Source organism: Serinus canaria, chromosome Z, assembly GCF_022539315.1.
Source record: "Serinus canaria isolate serCan28SL12 chromosome Z, serCan2020, whole genome shotgun sequence".
Classification (NCBI taxonomy): Eukaryota; Metazoa; Chordata; class Aves; order Passeriformes; family Fringillidae; genus Serinus; species Serinus canaria.
This window is the reverse complement of record NC_066343.1, coordinates 59842346-59857501: the sequence shown is the minus strand read 5'-3', so window position 1 is coordinate 59857501 and position 15156 is coordinate 59842346.

Genomic DNA, 15156 nt, shown 5'->3' with positions numbered 1-15156 from the left:
TTATTTCCAAAATAATCTCAGGGGATTCTCAGATAGTGGCAATGACTGAGGATGTTGAAGTATATTTAGAGTTATAGACCACTATAATATTCTCATATAATATTTTCATGTTCTTGAAACATTGTCAAGACCCCCACTAAAGTCACAACAATACTACTTACAGGCCAGATGAAAATTTAAATGCAACATGCCAAACTATTTTTTATCAACAGAATGGCTGCAGCTTCAAATAGATGGAAATATGTTTTCTACCTCAAAGTATTTTAATTTTCTAAGTCTCTGCACCACAGATTGTTAAACTGACTTGATATAGTCAAAATAAATAAATGTAAACAGGCACAAAAAGAATTCTGAATTCTAAAACTAAACATTGTTGTATCATATTTAATCAGTCCAAAAAGATAGTTCTACAAATGGCAATGGGTTAATAGTTTTCTTTGTTCTGAAAACTGTGGATTATCACAAGAATAGAAGTGAAGAATAAGGAAAATATTTTATAATGGAGGTGTAGAAACAGTTTTGATACATTTTTCTTACAAGTACAAGGATTTGCAATTTATAATTTTCAATTCACTGCCATCTCACAAAAAAGAAAATTATTTTCTTGTCAAAATAATATGCATGCATTATACTTGGTATGTAATTTATCAACCATATGACCAATAAACACTGTTCTTGATTATAACTGCAGATTCTTTATATAATAAAATTATGGCAATATAAAATTGGAAAGTAGTCCAGAAGTTCATCTAGTTCCCTCCTTAGATTCAGATATTCCTTTTTCTCAGACCAGTGATAGGCAGAAGGCACAAATTTGTATCTTTTCCTATAAAGAAGAGATGTCTGGAAGGCATCAACATTACAAATAATGTCTTGTTTTACTCTTGTCCAAGCAAGAGAAGTTTTCAAGCATATACCTTATCTTGGCATGCTCAGGATAAAAAACAAAAAAACCCCAAAGGCTTAAGCATAAATATGTGTTTCGGCTTTGAGTCTGTTCCCTCCCTAAGAAAGAGCCAATCTGCCAGTGCAGATTTTGGTTAGTGTTGGTGGCTGTGAAAATAAATCTGCAACATAGTTAGATGTTAAATTTTGAGGTAAGTCTTTGCAAAAATACTTCTCCAAGACGGCCTACTGTAAATGACCTGGGCATCATTCATTTTTAGTAGTTGTATTCTTGAGAAAACTTGTTATTTCTTCTGGAAATTGCTAAATATCTATTTAAGCCAAGGGATTCTACAGCTCCCACAAAGTGGGTTTTGAACTGCTTAAAGCTTTTGGAGAGTAGATCCTTCCCTTCTGCTTTCACTGTTAATTAGATTTGCTTTTTTATTTTCCCCTGTTTTGAAGTACGTCTACAATCACCAATTACCTTTTCCCATGATTAAGAAAGAAAGAAGAATAAAAAAAAATTATTATGCTAGATGTAAAGACAATGTCTTACTATTTTATAGTTCCATTTTAAAGTAAAAAGAAGCCTCTATTCATTTTCTAGCTATGGTTTTAGAAAGGAAAGCTGATAGGAGCAACCAACCCCAATCACCCAGTAAGTAACCAAACCCAATTATAAACCTGTGGGTCATTCTCCTGGTGAGTATATTTATTTTGTCTTTCTATTTCTTGAAAACATAAGAAATAAAATATAGGTAAAAAACTGACCCATTTAAAATCCACAGTTCAAGGCATTATCTTTCTATGTTTTAAGATAACACTGAAACAAACAAAATATATTTTTGCCATTAGATGGGGGGTTTTGCTAAATAAATATTTTACAATAATTTTTTGGTAGCTTAATAAATATTTAAAATGTATTTTTGCTTCCATTTGGAATTTAGGCTTTTACTGGCTCCAGTAAAAACCAGTAGGTCAAAGGGTGAATTTTGAGCTGGACTCTAATATTTTCCCTTTTTCCCATTAATCACAGGGAGGTTAGGTGAATATAGATTGAAGGAGTGACACCTTGAGATCCTTTTCAAACTTAACTATCCTATCATATTAAATACAATAGCTAAACTCCTAAGGATTAAAAACTTTTTCATGATAGATTATCTCAAGGAAAATGAAAAAAGAGGAACTTTCATGCATTCCCTTTCATGAACCAACAATGTCAGTGATCTCAAAATATCTGTCAGTATGTTCCAGGATTACATTGGTGTTTGATAGTAAACTTAATAAAGGGAAGAAAGGACTGCATCATTCCCAGGAGATTTTGACACCAACTCAAGGAGAATAGAGGAGTTGCTTAAAAGACAATTTTGTTAAAATATGGTTAATTCAGAGCTTATTAGGGTGATGGACAGGATATGAAAGTTTTGATGGACAGGATATGAAACATATTTCCTGGGGAACAGAAAGGAGAAAATAAAATTCAGTAGATGTACTGAATTGTAACAGTAGCCAGGAAACAGCTTTTCTGTCTCTCCCCTGCTAACCCTACTAAGCAGAGTGTATTGGCAGTGGAGAAATCAAAGACCAGGTATCATCACTGAAAACTCAGCAGACTTTGTTAATGTTGTCTCTTGAGGGCAATCATAATATACGTAGGATGGGTATGAGAGTAGACACATTAACCAGTTTATTCTTTTGACTATTAAAGGGAATTTGATTTTATTTTTTTTAACGAGGACAGTGTTTGAGTCAGTATTTGCTGTTCCCAGAAAAAGCCCATGGAGGACATTTCACTATGAAGGTTTGATAGTAAAAGCAGTATTGTTTGGGTTTCAATTAGGAAGCTAATATTTTAGAGACAGTTAAAATACTTGCAGGATTTTGTTACCACAAAAGTATCTTTTCAAACTCTTTTTAGTATCTTTTCAAAACCTTCCTTTTTCATGTTCACACTTCAGAAGAATGTTAGTGGCATTTTGGATTTTTCTTAAGTACTTATTTTTTATTTCTATCCTAAGTTAAACACAGCAAACATGATTTCTTTTATTCATATCAAACAGAACTCATCATTCAATAACATTCATTTTCTGGAATTTTGGTCAAAACAATGCTGCAGATTAATTCTTAATGAAATGTAACAATCAGTTTTAAATTGCTACATTACACAAACGTACATTAGTGGAGCACAAAATCTTCCTACAATTGAAAACATGCAATTTTTGCCTTGAGAAACCTGGCAAAGCAGAAAGAATATTTGATATGGAAAGGTTTAACACACACGGGCATACATTTGCACGCATAATTGTGAATACATGAAAGAATTCTTTGTAGGCGAGAAAAGTTGAAGTGGCTTTTCCAAGTTTTACTCAATGGTTTTAAGTTAAACGTTTACATTTACTTTACTAAATCTCACAGTTTATTACATTAACAGCTGCCCTATTTCAACTGGGATAGAGTAAATTTTCTTCTTAGCAGCCAGTACATTGCTGTGCTTTGCACTCAGTGTGAGAATCATGCTGGTGGCGCAGAGATGTTTGGGATGTTGTTAAGCATTGCTCACCCTGAATCCAGGACATTTCAGTGTCCTGTGCTCTGCATTGCTCAGGTGCCCCAGAGGCTGGGGGAGCATGGCCAGGAGAGCTGACCTGACCTAGCCAAAGGCAGGTTCCATACACAGACCAACATGGCCAGGATGTAACCTGGGGGGAGCTGGCTGGGAGGGCCAGGAGCTGCTGGGGGATGGGCTGGGATTGGCCAGCAGGTGCTGAGCACCCGTGTCACTGTGCATCACTCGCCTCCCAGGGGTTTTATTCCTCTGTCTTTTTCTGATCTGTCATCATCACCATCATCATCATTACTAGTATAATTAATTTCACTTACAATACTATTCTTATCCTAACACATGAGTGTGTTAGGATAAGACTTTTTTTCTGATTTCCTTACCCATCCCAGCAAGAAGAGGTTTGTGGAAAGTGAGTGCATGGCTTCATGGTGTCTAGTTGCTAGTGGAGGATAAATCAGGGCTCAGCAGTCTCAACTTCTAATAAGGCCTTACAAAATGCATCATTAATTAACTGGTAGAAGTTTACTAAGACAAGGATTCTTTTTCAGTGCCCAAAAGAACCCTAAACTTTTCAATTGACAATCCCAGTTTTTTCATATGTGCTTTTTGGGTTGCAAGGCTTACAAGGCTACTAGAATTTAAAATATATGAAATTTGAAAGATTTTTTTAATTAAAGCTTCTGTCCCATAAGTAATTCTGATCTTTAAACACTCTGTTTCAAACTAATTGGGACTATCAGTTCAAAAACCTTTAACAGAAAAACAACTTTATAATTTTAAATCTGAAAATGAATTTCAATCACCAAGCTGAAGGATTTTATTGTAATCACAACACATGTGTATTCTTCCTTTTCTTATCATATGTTTTAATTAGGATCTGGGTCAGGATCCTTATATTTATTAAAACACAGATTCATTCTGAATCAGGTGGAGAATTCCAATTCTGAATTCCAAGATAGAGTGTGGTTGTAGAACTCCAATGAAGGACTGCCTAAGCTCTGACAAGAGGAAACTTGGGGCATCTTGCTTAAGCTTTGGTCACAGTAGAGAGCTGGAGGATAAATGGAATATAACAAAATTGCCTAAAAAAGTAACTTCTATAAATTTTCTTTTTCCATTTTAAAAAGATTGGAATATTTTACTTCAATTTTTTCGAAATATTGTAAAATTTCAACAAATGAAATAATACTGCAATCTTTTGCCTATTCTGCATTGACTAATCAGAAAACAACACATTTTATGCTAATAGCTACAGTATTGAGCTACTATATACCTAATATACAGCCAAAAAAGGATCTTGTTTCTAACAGTCTTTGTATAGCTATCTATTTCCTACAAACTAGGTGTCTAGGTATCTAGGTTCTATCCCAGTAAAATTTCTATCAAGAGTCTGCAGTGGAACATGATAAACCACACAAAAATTATACTTTCCCCTTTTTTTTTCCCCAAAAAAGCAAATTTTTGAGTTCTCACATTTGTTTATTCTCCTTCCTCTACATTATTATTATTATGACATCTGAGTGCCATATGAACCATTGAGCAATGTTTTATTTTCATTCAGTGCTGCAATGCCACTCCTAAAAGACCCACAAAGTAAAGAAACATAAAGTAATTTCTCAGGCAGTTTCTAATATCTCACAAAAATAAAAACTCCACATTGATTATCATAATAAATCTGTCACAAAAGCATGCTACTAGATGGTGCCCACTGACTATAACTAAAATATCCAGTCTCTCATTGGAAGACATAGCGATGGATAAACAATATTTTCTAAACACACACACACACAAAAAGAAACAATAAAATTTCATAAGATGACAGGTTAATTATTGGAAACTAATTCTTTAAAAATGCATATTGTTGGAGCCCATCTATACCAGGTCCTATTCTGATTTAATAAAATGCTCTTTCCAGTATTGTCTTGGTTGCCCCCAGTGTTGTGTGGAACTGCAGAATGCTGCTAGACCACTAGAAAATCCTTTGCCAGTTATTTTCTTCCAGGCTTTTCCAAAAGTGGAATTGGGTTTGTGTTGGTGTTACAAGCAACAATGATAGAAAGCAATCAGTTATCAGAAAGGTGGCACTAAGACATTGCAGTTTGTCAAACTTTGTAAACTGAATATTATGCAAAATAGAAAGTCAGATTTAATCTTAATTTCCAGCTAAACTTGAGGGTGAGGAGTAGAGATTTTTGATAAAAAAAAGACTAATGAGACTTCTGACCTCAAATTTACAGGAATAAAAAATATTTTTCATTATCTATATTTGGATCTAGTGTTCAAATATTTTATTAAAAAGGAAACAAACGAAGTAAATTTGAGTTACTGTCCTTTTAAACCCATATTCTAACCGCTAGAATTGACTGTCTTTTAAAGAAATCTCTGTTTAAATACAAAAGTTGTCATAAACATGGTGATAATTTGCTTAAAATAACTACAAGTCAATAATCTATAATAATTATTTTTCTTATTATATATTTATTAATATCATTATTTATACAGAGAAATTTGACAGTATATCATCAAACAGACTGGAATCAACAAAACTACCTGGGCAAGAGTCTTCAATATTCTTCTAGTAGCAAGTTAGAGCTGACCTGGGAGTAAGCAATGGAGAGTAGGGGAAAAAAAGCAGAAACATATGTTTATGTCATCCATCACCTCAGCAGTCTGGGAGCTTCCAAGACCTCATGGTAGACATTAAGTTTGCTTCTCCCTGAGGAAAATTAAAAAAGTTAACATTTGCTCTCTCACTTTTAATTCAGCTGTTGCTACAGAAAAATGCAGGCACATGTAACACGGATTTTATTCTTATAAAGTACCATATATCTAGGAAAATATTAATTTCTCAGTAGACTGTAAAATATTCTGGTTTTCAGATAGTGGTTTAAAATCCTAAATAATGCAAAAATACATAGTCAGATACATCATGACACAACAGAGCTGCAATAGCCAGAATAATTCTCATATAATTTTGACTTCACAGCTTGTATTTGTTGCAAACAAGCTAAATTCCATACTGATAAGAGTGCAGTAAAACTTTATACCTTATATTTCAAACCATACATCTACAGTTGTACCAAGTGCTTGACTGGAACAAGCCAGTCAGCACAGCCTGTGCTTTTCTGTCTGAAGCTGAATGACAGACAAGTGTCCCCAGCCATGCAGCACCCATTAATGTACAGCTAAAGCCACCACACTGCAACCTAGAAACAATGCAATGCAAAAATGAGACCTCTGAGAGCCTGTGTAACCCAATGAGCACATCTACCAGGAGCTGTTAGTCAAATAAACAAGCAGCTCATTAGTTTCTTATTGCTGGTCCTAAATGCATGAAACTCTCTGAGAAAAAACAAGGCACAGTAGTCACAATCTGTCTGGGTCTGCTGAATCCAATCAAAAGGACTTGGAGAGTACATGTTGGTGCTGTGAGACTGAGGAATGCAAGTGGAGACACTGGGGCTCAGGAACCCTCCACAGTCTGTTTTGAACCTGCTAATGTGCTCTGCTCACTTAATGGCATCTTATAAAACACCTGGTCTCAAACACTCAAATATTGATTCAGTATATGGAAATCTGCTATTACACTACTGCTGTTTCTAGGAACAGCTTATATAAACAGAGCTGACATGATTGTGCCATATGGTTTTATTTCTGGAGTGCTTTGACTACATTTCTTAGGGGGAGGGGGTAATTGATTGGAGTGATTTATGGGTCCCCCTCACTTCCTTCAAGGTGGATGATGACTAAGCTGAATAAGCCACGAATTTTGGTGTCCAGGTTCATAAGGGTTGTCAGTTAATGTTTAACCTAGTGACAAATCTCTGCTGTGCATTCACGTGTGACTCCAGTGAGTGGGTGATAAGGGCTAAATCCTCCATAGAGTACAAATGTGCAGGCTGAAAAGGAAGTGCGTTTTACAGGTTCTGTGTGCTTTTACCATGCCACATTTACCGCACATTAGTGGAGGCAAATACAGGGAAATGAGAAGGTTTGAAGGGACAAATAAGTTGTGCTCCTTTCACAAATAGCAGTAACAACTTCGAGTATAGTACCTGGGTAAAGACTGAAGCTTCAGGCTCTGGGTTAGGTTTAAAATTCTGAGGAATTTAGTCAGCTTGAAGATGCTGTTTGTCCTGACATTCCTTCCCCAGCCTGAGTCAAGCCCTGCTCTCTCAGGTTGTCTCAAAAAACTGCCATATTTCTGCCACGAGACTTTGATGGTTTGGTGGATTCAGTTGTATCAAGATCAAGAATCTGCAGAGTCAGAGGGATATGAACGTCTCATGTGACATAAACTGTGTTCCAAGCAGGAAGTGAAAAAGATGTATGCACCTGCTTGACTGTCCTCCTCCTTTTTTTTGTGTATCTTCATCACAAACACCTGAACCCTGAAAAATTGTTTTGTTCCACTGAGTTTGAACTACTCCCTGTTTTCTTACAGGCCTTTTGCTCACATGGCTTTCTAGGCATATTTCATCTTCATATTTCTTCTAAGGAGTTACAAAATAGACAAGGATAATCAGCCATCAGAATTACAGAGACACAGCTGTGCAACTGTCTCCTTGCACGTATTGCAAATAAACCGTCTCTGAAATTCTGTATTTTGGATTGGTTGCATTGTACTTATGCTAGGAACATACTAGATGATCTCAATTGCTCATCATTTGATGTTGTTCACTGTACACCTGGTACTTATCGATTGTCCTCCTACCTATGCAGTTTGTCAGACATGGGGAGGCAGGAGCAGGAGCACTCTTATGCGTGGAGCTGCTTAGGCACACTTGTCAAGGTTAAACCCTAGGCTGGCCTCCCTCTTAACTTCCATATCATGTAAGTCCTAAAACACTCCTGAATGCCATATTGCAGATATCTAAATCACCACATCAGATTGGATTAACAGTCCATCTTGTCAAAAGCCTCTTACTATGGAAATATCAGATGCTTCAAGAGATGCAATCCTGCAATAAACAATTTCCCATGTTCAAACAGAACATTTTAGTCAGCTATTATATACAGAACATTTCAGTGGCATTTATAAATTACCAGAATGTAGCGAGTTCTGCTGATTCATTTTGCTTAGTGAAAGCTATTTCCTTGTTTTACCTTGGAATTAATTGATTCTGTACACTTACTTTTACAGAAAAGATTGAAGAACATGTGTTACACGCCTTAACACTGTTCATTATTCTTCTCCTTAATTATATAATTTTTAAAACAATATTATATATGCTAATATTTTTAAGGTGTCACTATAGATGGAGTGAGTTTAAAATGCAAAGAAAATATTATTTATGCGCACACTCCCTGTGTTTTAATATCTTGACTATAAAATTAAATTAAGGCCTTGGTTTCTCCTTTCCCACTACCAAGCCATGCAACAGGAAAAACATCAGGGTTTTCCTCTTACCTACATCCAAAAACAATTTACAGATGTAGAGAGTCTGCTGACTTGCTCTGTGAGGAGGTGAATAGCAGAACAGTGCTTCCCCATTAAGAAAGCCCTTCTCTCTTAAGGCTGTGGGGTCAGAAACACCAGTCTCTGATATTTCTCCCACACACTGTAAGTCATTTATATTCATCCCTACTGCTTTTCGTCCGCTCCATGGCTGACCAGCTTTATCTGGTGGGCTTTCTGTGCTGGGAAGGAAGCAGTGAAACCAAGCATGGAAGCTGAGAAGTCGTAGCTGCAGCCCTTCTGAGAGGAGTCTGATATAGGATGATGCACTGTGCCAAGGGTGGTAACCATCTGAGGGGGGTTGAGAGGGACAGAACGGACTGTGTGATGCTGCAGGGCCAGGACGGCTGTTTGATGTGTGTGCCAGCAGGGTAAGCCTGTCCCAGCCCAAGCTGTTTTGTTCTTCAGCTATACCTGGTGCCAAGCACACTCAGCTCATCCACTTTGAGGAACCAGAATACCATCAAATTAGTATCTCTCTAAAACAGCTTGCCAACAGGAAATGCAAGGAAAATAGCATTTACCCCGTGCAGAGATTGCCACCATGCTCTTGCTAATCCCCAGGCCACTACTGAGGAGCTTTCTACAGCAAAGGGAGGAAGCAAAGTAGACATATTATCCTTAAAGTTTGGTGGAATATGGGGACCAATATGGGCAGTGAAGTAACAATAAGAGAAATATTAGCAGAGCATGAAGAGAAACACAGGGATGACTTGAAGTGCAGTAAATTCAGGTGGCCCCAGGTAGACTGGGTGGAGCAAGAAATCCTCCTGTGAGACTGGACTCCTGCTGAAATCCTGCTTATCCCTTTAAGCAGGGTCCAGAGGCCACCCCCACCCTCACCATCCCCACCAGGCACCTACCTTACCCCTGTCCCAGGAAAGGCCAGCAAGAGACCTCAGTCTGTGCTATAGGGGTTCAGTGGGGTTCAAGGAATCAGCCCACCCAACATGGCACCTGGGCTTTACCACTTGGACTAAGTAGCAGCTCCCTAGCTATTTTTCACAAAGACAAAATAATTTGAATTTATGTGAAGATGTAAATTTTACCAGGCGGAGTGTCACAGCTGTATCCAAAATTTGAAATGTTCATAGAAAGCCTGGTGATTTCTTTTTTGGGCATAACTTAATGGAGTCACCACAGGACCTTCCTCAGCCAATTCCCTCCCTTCTTTATGTCTCAGTGCTCCTGTCTGAGTTGATAACGCTTTGTACCTTTGAACTTTTGGTCTCTTTTTCCCCTGCAATCTCCTGCACCTGTATTCTTCTAATGTCTTCACAGTTCCACAGCTATTTCTCCTGCTTCTCTCTTATACCTTTTATTTCTGCAAAGCACTGTGGCTCCAGCTGTGACTTTCTGTGTAGTCAAGAAGTCCACAGAAATCTTAGAAACGAGATTTTCAAAAGATATGGAGATAAAGAGAATCAATGTGCATATAAGGGAGAAGCATGAAAATTCCTCAGTTAAGACTCCTGATCATCTAGTGATATTCAAATGTGAGGCTCTTGAGCACCTTAATTAGCATAATTGCAAACAAAATAAATTATACCCAAAACATTTAATACAATAAAAGGAATGTTATATTGGGCTATGAAAACCAGATGAGCCTAATCAAACCCTAACATCTTAGCTTGGGATTTTTAGAAAACCTTCCTCCTCTCTGCTTGATTTGGTTTTAGTTTAAATAGAAAAACAGATGGAGGTCAATGTTTTGTATTCAGTTTAAATGTGACCCAGGGGTATTTCAATCTCTCTAGACAAATTGATTTCAAAAGAACCTAAGTGTTTAGTCAATATCTAATGGCGATTATTCATGGACTTTCTGGTACCAGCAATTCTCAATATAAAATTTCCCATCATACAGGTTTGAATGTGAATTCCAAACAATACTTATTGTTATTTGGAGGCTCAGGATTGATAATACTCAATGCAGGATTGATGATTTTAATCACTTTAATTATTTTTATGAAGGCTTTGAGAAAACATTTCTTTGGTTGTGCAATATTCAGTCTTACTCTTCCAGAGCATTTCACCAAAAATTAGCATAAGTTTATCTTATTAGGAATAAACTAGTGGCTGATTTTCTTATATGAGAGAGACAAAATAGTGATCCATTTTTACATTAAAGTATCTTGACTGACATAACTCTTCTCATGCATGAGCTGAAAGAACACTGGTGTGGTTTGTACAGAACAAAATCAAAAATGTTTGAATGGCTGGCAGACAGCCTCCAGTACTTCTCATGTTAATACTGTTAATGTTCACATCATTCTGCTGGTAGAGCTTTCAGCTTGTAACTGTGAGGCAAGAATCTGAGTTCTATGAGATAGATTGAAATAGAATATCTATCTGGTGAGGCAAATCTGCCCAGATTAGGAGTTTATTATTATTTGCTAAGGTCCAAGTCATTGCATAGGTCGCATGCTTGACTCAAAGTTTAGACAACATCCATAGCATACAAGAGGAATTCTATTTTCACACTGGAACTTTAAGGCAGCTGGGGAGATGACAGAGAACAGGTGTACATCTACTTTACTGCCAGAGGTGGACTCAAGCTGCCTCACATATTAAACTGGAGGCTTTCAAATGTGCATCATATGAAATTTGGAAGTTTGATTTCTGTAGTGGGAGAAAGTTTGTAAAATATCACTTTGTTTTGTCTTTGAAAAGATGGCTTGGCTTCAGAGTCACTTCAGAGCCAAGGAATAGCCAAGCAACACCAAGGCAAGCCTCAAACCAGCAAACTGCCCTCCCTGGTTTTTGGTGATCAGCCACAGGAGATCCCAGGAAGATCATCTGCACAGGGAAAATGTTTTCTCTCAGAGCAATATCCTCCAGATAAATGCTCTATTAGTGATGATTATGTGTCTATTTACTTTTTTTATGCTACAAATACAATAATTTCTCTCTATAATGATGGAGCATAAGCTCCATCAGTAGAAAGCTCACCTAGTGTTAAGATCAGAGACCTAGGAGCTTCCTGATCACAGGTGAGAGTCTGCATCCCTGTGCTCCAGTTCTTTGCTCTAAAAATAGGACAGTTGAACAGGGCTTTTTTTGTGAAGCATGATATAGACACCAAGTGTTTACTGACAAGACTTCTGACAATCTATCTGTCAACAAGAACATTATAACAAGAATGTCACATTTCTGAACTCCTGGCAAGAAAAGAAGGAAATCTCTAAAACAGTCAAGGTTCAAATCTTGTGTTTCTCTTAGTTAGTGATATATTTATTTAATATCCTCATGGTTTTACTTTGAAAACAAATAAAAAATATATTTCTCTGGAAAGTAACAGCTAAATTTCTTTTGAATATGTAAAACAAAACTCATTAACTTTCTGGTCTCTGTCTCCAAACTGCCTTCTCTCTTTGCAGGTTACATTCAACATAGAAGGATTGTAATATTCATATAATAATAAATAATTTTTTAAACTGTATATCAGATTGCAGTCCTTCCAATAAATTCTGTTTCTAATCTAGATTTTTTTAATCACTGTTAGCTCCCACACTGGGAGGAACTAGGAAAGAAGAGACTTCACAAACACCATAAAAGTCAGATTCTCATAGCAATTGAAAAAAGGGACTAAAGTATAATTTAAAACATATAATACAATAAATCAGAGTTAGAGAGTGGGGTAATAAAATAACGCTTGAAAAAGAGGAAATGCAAGACAAATATGAGCAAAAACTTCTGCCAGTGGAGTGTTTTATGTTGTTAGAATAAATCTCCCAGGGATAGCAAGGAATCATCCCCTGTGGGTTTCTGCACAGTGAATGCACAAACTCTACAATATTATTGAATGGAGTGATCAGAGATATCTTTTAAAGCTGCTTTCAATATCCTGCCTGTTCTGTCTGTCAGAGAAGATATATTTTTCACTGGTTGCATTGAAAATTATGTACATTTCTTAAAATCTGCTTTTTCATCCCTGTGAAAACATAATTTTCTAACTTCACATTAAATGGCTGAATTTATATGCAGATGTAGCCATTATAAAAATGTGTGATATTTGTAATCATTGTGAGTAAATTTGTTTATATCGATTATTCCAAGAAAAAAGATATTAAAATGTGGAATTGTATCACAGTGAACACCATCCCAATAAGGTGTGAAAGGTTCCTTTAAAAATATTGCACTTAGTAAGCTCCCCTTAATGGTATGTCATTCAAGTAATTCAAATAGAAGTCAAACTAAATTTTTTACAACATTTACAGTGTTTATATTAGTATTTTTTAAAGCTGTTACCTTTCTATCCTACTCAGATATGAAGAAACTGAATTCATTTACCATATGTTAATTTATTGGTGAAACAATATGAATTTTTTATTATATCTTTCCCACTACAATAAATTTGAATGCATAACCTTGCTATAATATGGTAATAAAATCCATATGAAAAACTGTGCAGAGGATGATGTGTGACAGAAAAAAATTACTCTAAATCCACCAATTTTTGCCAGTCTTTCCTAAAAACAGAAAAAGTTCAAGGACAATGAATGAAGTACTAAACACAAAGCCACAGAGGGCATATATTAATCAGTATATCTCATTTAAAATTTGTTGCTGTGTTTTTCAGATGCTTTCAAATTCAGCAGCATTTTTCTGTACCCTGAGAGTGAAAGTGAGTAAACTGTGTGGCTTCTGTAGCATTTTCTGGATTTAAAAGAATTGTACTTTAAAATAAAATTATATTTCAGGATTTACACCACATTATGACCCAAGAGATGTGCATTCCTTGGATGTGGCATTCCCTGAAGAGTCACAGAAGGCTCACACAAAGCTCATGCACAAAGCTGTCACAGAGGTTTCCATATCACTCCCAGGAGAAGCAGAGCACTGCTGAAGTGTCTCTGGAACCTGGCACAGTCCTCAGCTATTCTCTGGGGACACTGTCCTCCTCTGACTTATGCTGGAGGATTCAGTGACATACCAAGAGCTCAAGATAACAGGATCACAGAGGCTTCAAATCAGCCTTGAAGGTGCACTCAAGGTACAGCAGAGACCACAAACCAAAACCTATGTGCTAATCAGGTAACAGCAGCAACCACTGGCAACAAGTGGAGGACAGAAAGTCTCTCACAGACTTAAAATCATGTGATTGTGCCCCTGATTAAGCTCTAGTTTTGAGCAGAGACTTTGTATTTCTCTCAGTGCGCAGGGTCGAGCAAGCCTTACACTATAAATATTTTATCATGGTTACCCAGTCTTCATCTGTTTGGAAACCTGATTTCAGAAGCAGTAAGAAAGACTGAGAGGGTCAAATTTATACTTGATGTAACTCCCTGGCAGAAAACCAAGGATAAATTTGGCCCATATGTATGAATAGAAGTAACTAAAAATGTACAAGTGTTACAGAGCGAGATAAAGCAGCAAGTCAAGGGAGAACAGAGGGCATCAGCTTGAGAGGTAATCAATATGTGTGGGAGGCTGGAAATGATAAGCAACACCAATGTCAACAGAAAGTCAGAAGCAGTAGGAAGAAAGCTATCACTGTGTTGTATAATAAAAACTTTCTCTCTGCACCCATCAGAGCTTGCCTTTCATTATTTAATTGCAACGAGTTATATGATGTAGTTGACTACATCAAATGTGCAAAAGCTGAAGTGATGAGGAATATTTCAGACCTTTTCTTAGGCTTTAATATTAATTTTTAGTACCCCATTTTTATGAAAAAAAACTTAGTTTTCTGTTCTTATTACACCCACCACCCATGGCCTAAAAAGTAGGCATTGTTTGTTAGATGATGCATACAAGTAAGGGCAAGGCGTCTGGAGGGATCGTGTGCTGCCCCCAAATTGAACGGGCAAATAGAAAATCAAGACTGCAACTCTCCTGTTCCAATGTCAGCAATTTCTAATAGATGAAAGATGTTTTTTAATGAATTAATAAATATCTAGACAGATCCCAGCCATAGTACACACAAGACCTTGCAAGTCTGGAAATGCAACATGTTGCAAAAAAATGTTCACTGGTCAGGGGAAGATTTGGGCTGAATACCTCATGCTTATTTCAGATATATAGGGGTCTATTTATTATCTCAGGTTGAAAGCGTGGTGTTGAGTATAATTTTGGAAGTGGAAAGGCCAACTTACAAAGAAAGAATCATTATGCAAAATTAATATCTGGATTTGTCATTGCCCAATATTCTGTGCAGACGTTTATTCACATGAAATTAGGAAAGTGCAAATATAAGCAAGGTATTGCTTATAAAAGTTTACATTCCTTAACTCCACAGCTTCTATAC